This window comes from Phascolarctos cinereus, unplaced genomic scaffold (genome assembly GCF_003287225.1).
Source record: "Phascolarctos cinereus isolate Bilbo 61053 unplaced genomic scaffold, phaCin_HiC Scaffold_5;HRSCAF=322, whole genome shotgun sequence".
In the NCBI taxonomy this organism is placed as follows: Eukaryota; Metazoa; Chordata; class Mammalia; order Diprotodontia; family Phascolarctidae; genus Phascolarctos; species Phascolarctos cinereus.
The window spans coordinates 309993554-310001571 of NW_027555958.1; the positions used below are offsets into that span (position 1 = coordinate 309993554).

Genomic DNA, 8018 nt, shown 5'->3' on the forward strand with positions numbered 1-8018 from the left:
ACTTACATATGTAAATGTGTAAGCTCCAAGATTTATATATATATATGTATATATGTATATGTATATATGTATATGTATATGTATATGTATATGTATATGTATATGTATATGTATATGTATATGTATATGTATATGTATATATGCTTAGAAATTCTGTGTGTGCGTGTGCATGTGTGTGAGAGATCCAGTTACATATTTACTGTAGCGGAATATATTTGTAAATAAGTATTTAGAGATAAGTTAAAAAAAATTCAAACAACTTGGTCATGTTTATGCAATTTAGTGTAATAATACATATTCCTTAGTGTTATTCTAGGGGAAAGAAGTTGGGAAGGGAAAGGGAATTCATTATTAGAAACATTACAGAGATGATAATGGCAAGAATTGTCAACTGACTGAATATTTGACGTGAGGGAGATTGAGGCATGCACACTGCTTTTTGTTTCAGAATGAGGTTTTTAACTCAGGTCTCCTTGATGCCACTCCATTGCTTACTAAGCAAAACGTCATTGTTGTCATTGTTTTTCTTTTCCTTTTATCTAGCTTGCGTTCTTGGTGGAGAATAACTGTTCACCATCTTTCACAGACTGTGTAATAACACTACCCATACAACAGAATGGTTTCCAAAAGCAGGCATGTATCTCTGGCATTCCAAGTGACAAATTCAGGAATGTTAAGATTAGCAGAATATCAGAGCATCAGTGTATCATTTCCAAACAATACAGTACAATTTATTTTGCAAGGGAATTCACACAGTTCATCGGCCTTCTCCAACATTGCTTTATTGCTCTCTAGAGATGATAGTATTTGATGAAAAACAGAGGCATAGGGTTGATCATCTAGCTCCACATGTAGATTTTGTGAAAATAAAACTGGGCCCAGACTGATGCCTCCAACATGTAACTGGTGGTTTGGATGTATTTCTGCAATTGGAGAGAGAGGAAATAAAATTTACAAAGAAATAGGTGGCAGATTTTTTTCCACCCACTTCTTTATGAAATTGACTGGAAAAAGTACAAACTCACCATTGCCATTCAAGCAATTCCTGCAAAAATATATCTTAGTAGGACAATGGATTAAATGTAAGCTAAAATTGGTGAATTTGCATGACCAAAAAAGAAAAATCCAAAAGAATACAAAAGTATTGATTTTTTTTTGATGATCTCTATTTTCTTAAACTGAGAGTAGGGACTGATTTATTGAAAACTTCCCCCATCCTATTTCCACAAAACAGACTATTTCCATTTGTCTTTGGAAAGAAAAAGAAAAAAAAACTGCTTCCATGGTCCTTGCAGCAGAAAAACTCATGTTAACAACAGGTCAAGCACAACCCTGGTTTTGGGGAACTCATGAAGAGCTGAGAAACTAGTGTTACATGTAGCTTAAAGATAAATTTATTCTCAATTCCTAATGTTCTTACATTGAATAAAATTTACCTCCAGGCTCAAAACCAGCAAGTTAAAACCAAGTCTTTCTTCTGATCCTTGGATGGAAATGACTCCCTTTACTGCTTCTTCCTCTCTTTCCCCTCCACTGTCAGCCTCAGGCAGACCAGCTGCTTTGCCTCTAGAAACCTCTCAAGCTCATTTTCTGATTCCTTCAGCTCTCAGGCAGAAGCTTCAGATTGTCAGACTCTCCAAGCCCTTCTTCTCTAGGGTGCTTGGTGCTTCCCCTGATCTTTGAGGTAACACATTGTCTAAGGCAAGAGCCTGTTTAGACTACGTAAATGATCCAATTTCTGATTAACTAAGTTACCCATTAAGAAACTTCTTGGTTTATCTAGTTTTACCATGTAAAATCTTCTACAGAGAAGGTACACAGCTTCAGAGAGGTTGGAATTGAATTAAAACACAGCTACAACTTGGAAAGCATTCATAGGGTCAGGGGCCTCTGTGAATCAGGAAAGCAAACAGGACTTTGTTTTGTCCTATTGGCATAAACATTCAATCCTGGTAGGACTGGAAGAGTGTATTTGCCTTTCTTTTTATCCTTAGTACTTATTAGTACAGTGCCTTGAGCATAGTAAATGATTAATAAATGCTTATTGACTTGTACGATTCACTATTAAATGCCTCTTTCAACCTCCTAAAACCTCCTCTGATATTTAACATGTCTCAAGTAATAGGATAAATCAGTTTCTCATCTAAGTGTCTGATGTGCAACTTCAGAGTTTTCCAAACACAAACAGGAACAATATCCACTCCTACTCTAGACCATGGCATGAAATAATAGTCAAAGTTATTCAGCATTTTCAAATACAATTCTCCCACATACATATCCATTTCGTGTGTGTGTGTGTGTGTGTGTGTGTGTGTGTGTGTGTGTGTGAAAACAAAGTTCAAATCAAAGTCAACAAAAATGAAGCTAACGTGAATTTGCTACAGTTGAGTCTAGGTAGCAGAAGGGGCACCTGCCAATACTGCGTAGCAGATGTAGGTCAAACCCTCCATCACTCCCTACTCACCCTAAATGACTCAGCTGGTGACACAAGCACATATATACTCTTCCAGTTCTTAGTGGAGGCCATGGCCACAGCAAGAAAGGGTGGAGGCCCTCCACCAGGAGGGGATGAGTGAAGTATTCATTGATGTATTCCTCATGTAGATCTAATGTCTCCACCAGCCTCACCATGCAGCAAGTAGGGTGACAGCCCATGCTGCACCTTATCAACATGGTGGCAGAACTATATTCAAGTGCCTCGTAATGAGATGTTAGGGTGTTATCTATCCTTGAGCCCTGCTGGGCCCCATCTGCAATAGTTATGGGTCTCCTTTTCACTCCTCCAGATTCCTAATGATTATTTGGAACAGAGCCTCATATCAGACTGTCAAGATTCCATTTGAACCTGTCACTAGGATTCAGGGGAAAACAAACAAAAACAAAGCAAATGGACAAAAATGCCTTTCCCTCTATCCCTAGAACACACCTATACAGAGTTTTAATGATTAGGCCCTTGATCCCCAAATCCCTCACTGGCCACTGTCATATTTTCCCATTTACCTACAGGAGATATCATGTGCAATGGAAAGAATGTTGTATTTAGAGTCAAAGAATCTATTTTCAAATTCTGGATCTTCCCCTTACTACATGTATAAACTTGAAAAAGTCAGTTAATCTCCCTTGGCTTCATTTTCACCAACTGTTCCAGGTTTGGAATAGATGACTTTGAAGTCCCTTTCATCCCTAAATGTATGGTCCTATGAGAGTGAATGTAGTATAGTGATTGCTGTTTTTGTCATATGTTTAAGATCTATTTTATTGGGAAAAAATAATAAATTCTTACTTTGATTTCAAAATATGAAAGCTAAGAAACATTATTAGATTTTTTTTAAAAAGTGAAAAGTATGAGTGGTATGACAATGATTTGTCAAACAAGGGATGTGAGATGAGAGGCTTGACTCCACACAATTTGGAAATTGTTATATTTATGAACAAGATAAATTTTGATTCCAATAAGTCTAAACTCTAAGGATTTTTTAAGCTATAGAAACCTAATTAGGCTAAATCCTCCTGTAGACATTAAAAGGACATGAAGTGAGGATAAGAGATAGGAAAAAATGGAAAAAGTCTATAAAGATTTTTTTTAAACAAACTTCTTCCATCATTGACAGTGGAGTTACCATATTTGAAGGGTAACCATATTTGGAATGCAGCATCTCAGTCTCCAATGCTCTACATAAAGATATACAACTGACACTACAGAAAACAAAATAGGAAGAGTCATTAGTATAGAACAAGGATAGTGGAGGTCCTTGTACAAGGTGATATAATTATTAAGCTGTCAAAAGTCTGATTGCCAAAATGTATGAAGAAGAGAAGGTACAAAGTCTAAGGGGTGGAGGTGAAGGAAAGAGTGAGGAGCACAATCATAAACTTTACTACTAGCCCTGAAAAGTGGTGATGGAAAAGTATGCATTACTGTAAATCACAGCCTTTTTTTCCATCTTTCTGTTTTTCAGCCAAAGACAGAGTTTATTAGAACATCCACCATATTAGCCATACTCTTAAGGAATCTGAACATTACTTAGCTATTGGCTAGATTATAAGAATCTGAACAGTGACTAGATTTTAAGAATCTGAGCACCTTAATGGAGACAAGATGGACCTTATATACAGAAAGACTGTGGAAGGGATCTAGGAGTGGACAAGCAGTTTGGGGTAACTGGAGGAGGGGTCTAAAAAAGATCTGGATGGGAGTGGCCGGTAAGCTGGGGTGAACAGAACTCCTGGGACCTGGACTAAGTGGCCATGGGAGAATGGAGTCTAGATAGGATTAAGGGTGTGAAGTGGCTAGGGGCAATTGAGAGGTAATAACCACAATAAAAGGCCAGTTGAGTGGATTACATCCTCAGGCAAGTGCCAGAGATCTGGCCCTGTGGGAAAGTCCAGGGTTTTTACTTTTTTGGGGTCCAGATCCCAAAGACATGGTCTTTTCCTTTTAAGGGTTCAGATCCCATCCCCATCATTCCCCCTCAAACAAAGGGGACCCAAATTCTTTTGGGTTAAGGGAAGAAGGTCTTGGCTTCTGAAACTCCTTCCTGCTGGCAAGGGGCATAGAGCTGTCCCTCCCTCAAGGGGGTCCCAAAGAGGAAGTTGACTGCAGCTGAGCATAGGCTGCATCCAGGGGATGTTGGAGGGACATTGGCTGGTACCTGCCATTTGCTAGCAACTGTAGGTGAATCGCCTGTAGTCTGGAAGACACAAATCTGACAGAAAAGACTGAAGGGCCCAGATTTAGGGAGAAGTAAAAGTGTAAGAACCCCATTAAAATCATTTACATTTGACCTGCAGGATTTTCAAAAGTTTAAGTAACACTTTTTCAGGTAGAAGTTTTCCACCCCTGGGTTCAATAGTTATACAAATGAATTTGCCAGAGACTGACTTTCACTTCAATTATCACTGAAATTTTTCTCCCCAAACCAAACTGAAAATGTTTCTGATTTCATTTCAGTTGTTTGGTGGTATTGAATGACTAGACATTCAGGACAAAACAGCAAGATCTCACACTTGCATTGATCTTTTACTGACTACTTGCTGTAATTATAGAAATTTGCTATAAAAGGATAAAACAGGGAGTAGATTTATGACCCAAATATGACAGGATAAAACATCCTTAGCTTTGTTTGAATTCAGATAATTCACAGTTTTCCAACCATGCAGTATCAAATCCACCTTATAGTCAGGAATAGCCAGGTGAGTCACATTCCTTTTCAAAGGAACATAATGGGGAAACTGAGCCAGGAGGATCCTATTTTATACTGAGGCTAAAAATGTCCTCTCAGTTTTTCCTGATGCAGACTTCCCACCAGTATCACATTCTCTCTTAGTGGCTTGTGGCATTTCTCTCAGATGGAGGATTATTGATTATTGATGGATTATTATTATTATCCAACAACTCAAAATCCCATGAGCTTTTACCTCAAACAGCAAGTTTCACTAATCACAGCTTAGGAAAAACTTTTCCAGGATTTACATCTCAAATTTAAATTTGTCCTGGTGTAAAAAGCCAATTGCTAGAGATTATTTCTATATACTTACAAAGTCTCAACAAGACAAAACCCAAACAATCTTTTTGGCAAGTTTCTCCTATGAGTGGGATTAACAGATATCCTCTTGAGTCAAGGGAAGGGAGTTGGAGAAGGGAGAGACCAAGGTAGTAAGGAGGTGTTTCAAAACTCCTTAATGATTGATCACAAAACAGCATCAGGCTGAGTGTGAGACAGCCTCATAACTGTCTGCCTAAAAAGCACCTTCAACCCCTCCTAGGTGCCTGGACAGGGACCCCAAATGCAGTGCAAGAAAGAAGGGGGGTGGCTTACATACGTTCCTGTCTTAGCTGGAGGAGAACTTGGAATTAGGCAGATTCCCTGCATGGGAAGTTTAGATTTCATGTTAAGGTTTAGAGGTTTAGGGGTGCTGAGACCCTATAATCACAACATGCAGATCCTGCCTCAAAGAATTCAACCCAAATCTTCTTTTAGCCAAAGACAAAGTTTATTGGAACATCAGCTGTATTAGCCAGACTCTTAAGGAATCTGAACATTACTGACCTATTGGCTAGATTTTAAGAATTTGAGCCTATTTTCCCATCTTTACATAATAATAATCTCCATATTGACTAAGAGCATTTATGATGTAGGTACTAGAAATGGATGCAGCTAAAGTATTTCCCAGAGAAAAAAATACATCTTTCAAAACATATAGCAACAGAATGTAAATAAATGAGAGGATTAATAAAGTGAGCATTCAATTAAAAAGAAAAAACTCAGAAGTCGACAGATCAACAAAATCAAAACAAGCACAAAAGAAGAAATCTTGAAAAAAAGTATGTACAGGGGGAACAGAAATAGATAAAATTGAAGACAAAAAGACAATGAAATAATAAACAAAACCAAGTGTTTTGTTTTGTTTATCATTCCCAAGGCTAACAAAATTCAGGAAACATTAGCTAGATTATTTTAAAAAAGAGATATGGAAGTAAAACTACCCAAGGAAAAATGTATAAGGTTAATTCAGAATGAACAAAGAGGAAATATGTGTGTGTTAGTTAGAAAATACCACTGGTAAATATATGTAAAAAAAAAGAAAAAGAAAATCTCAAAACTCAAAAGGAAATGTATAACTTCAATTTTGTTTTAAATTCTCAAATTTAAAAAAATGAAAATAAAACAAGAAAAACAGAAAAAAAAAGACATGAAGCAAGCCATAAATGAACTAACAAATGAGAATGAGATGGAAGATCTCTGTCCAGAAAGATTTATAAGAAAATTCTAGCAAATATTTGGAGAGCAAACATTAACTATATTACAAAAAAAAAAATCCTCACTAACTGAGAAGGAAGAAACTCCATTAAACCCTTTTCAGGAGAAAAATATGGACTTGATATTCGAAATAGGGACAGATATAGTAGGGAAAGACAACTATAAACCATGTTAACTAGGTGATATTGATGCAAACATTTGAAATATAATCCTTCCAAGGATATTACAACAATATGTTCAGAAAATAATTCATTGTGATCAAGTTGGACTCATAAAAGCAATATACGGATAGTTCAATATTAGGAAAATAGTTATACTATTAATCATATAAAAATCCTACTTAATATAATAAACTTCCCAGATTAAAAAAAACCACCTTTATGAAGTATAGGCCTTATTTATATTAAAACCCTAAAAAAAAGAAGGAAACAGGCATTTATTACGTGTGCCAAGTACCTTTGATTCCTTCCATGCTCTTTAGTTTGACACAGTGCCTGGCACATAACATATTTAGTAAACGCCTATTTCCTTTACTTTCAATATAAATATATTGTTAATAAATATTATTATTATAACCATATGTGCACAATACATTTGTGAAACACTAAAACCTTTTAGGTACCCTGGAATACACATAAATCATGCATATATCCACATGTGCACATGTATGTGGTATCAGCATGTACGTAATCATATTTTAACATGTCAATATATAGGTAAAACAATGTATTGTGCATGATAGATGTAATGTGCTAATATACTAATGTTTATGGTTAGATCATTCTAACAGTGATATAAAATAATTCTGCCATCTAAATTGATTTATAGTTTAGTGTGATACCAATTTAAATGAAAATTATTACTATATAAAATCAGACAAAATGATGATCAAATTCATTAGGAGGAACAAAGTATCCATGACATCAAGGGAAATAAAGGGGGACATCATGTCAACAGATCTCCTAATGCATTATGCAGTAGTGATCATCTAAATTATTTTGAACTGAATAAAAAAAGAGAAAGCAGAATAGTGGAAAAATCTAGATAAGCAAGACCTAGAAGCAATAAATAACAGACATCCACTGTTTAGTAAACTCAAAAGCACAAAATATTATGTTTTAAAGAAATTAGGTTTAGATCAGCACTTTATACTGTATACTTTGATAGCCTCCAAGAGATGAGGAGGAGAAGGAGGAGCAGCAAAAACAAGGAAGGAGGAAGAGAGGAGGAGGAGGACGAGGAAGAAGAAGGAGTATG

General features: G+C 36.2%; 1 long non-coding RNA gene across 1 annotated transcript; it reads right to left on the reverse strand.

The window, feature by feature from the left end:
* Nucleotides 1-264: 264 nt before the first annotated feature.
* Nucleotides 265-1783, reverse strand: LOC110212115 (uncharacterized). Its single transcript, XR_002325570.2, has 2 exons — nucleotides 1437-1783; nucleotides 265-923 (listed from the first exon to the last, which is right to left on the reverse strand). It is a non-coding gene; the product is annotated as an uncharacterized LOC110212115 (long non-coding RNA).
* Between the last annotated feature and the right edge of the window lie 6235 nt (nucleotides 1784-8018).